The following is a 387-nucleotide window of genomic DNA, read 5'->3' as shown; positions in this document are numbered from 1 at the left end:
GACCCCATGGACTGTAGCCCACTAGGCTCCTCTGTCCATGGGATTCTCCAGGCAAGAATACTGGAGTGGGTTCCCATTTCCTTCTCCAGGGGTCTTCCTGACCCAGAGATTGAATCCAGGTCTCCTGCATTGCAGGCAGAGTCTTTACCATCTGAGCCACCAGGGAAGCTGGCCCTTCCTAGGACATCCATATTCTCCCTTCTCCAGTCCAATTCTATCACACAAGGATTTAGTGCATTTTGTTTATTTGCCTGTTTGATTTTGGTTTTTAATCTGTCTTTCTTTCAAATACTTTTAAACAGCATAAAACAGTAGAAACAAATAAATAAAATTCTTGATATAGGTGAGGTCTAAAGGTTATAAACCAGGTCTGCCCAAATGTTCTGC

The 387-nt window shown here is 43.4% G+C and overlaps 1 protein-coding gene across 3 annotated transcripts in view; it reads right to left on the bottom strand.

The window, feature by feature from the left end:
• VNN2 (vanin 2) overlaps window positions 1–387 on the bottom strand; it is a 31,419-nt gene that overhangs the window by 30,071 nt on the left and 961 nt on the right. The gene's annotated exons all lie outside the window — the stretch shown is intronic.

Source organism: Bison bison, unplaced genomic scaffold, assembly GCF_000754665.1.
Source record: "Bison bison bison isolate TAMUID 2011002044 unplaced genomic scaffold, Bison_UMD1.0 scf7180017864198, whole genome shotgun sequence".
In the NCBI taxonomy this organism is placed as follows: Eukaryota; Metazoa; Chordata; class Mammalia; order Artiodactyla; family Bovidae; genus Bison; species Bison bison.
The sequence above is the reverse complement of the archived record's forward strand: the minus strand, read 5'-3'. Positions and strand labels throughout refer to the sequence as shown.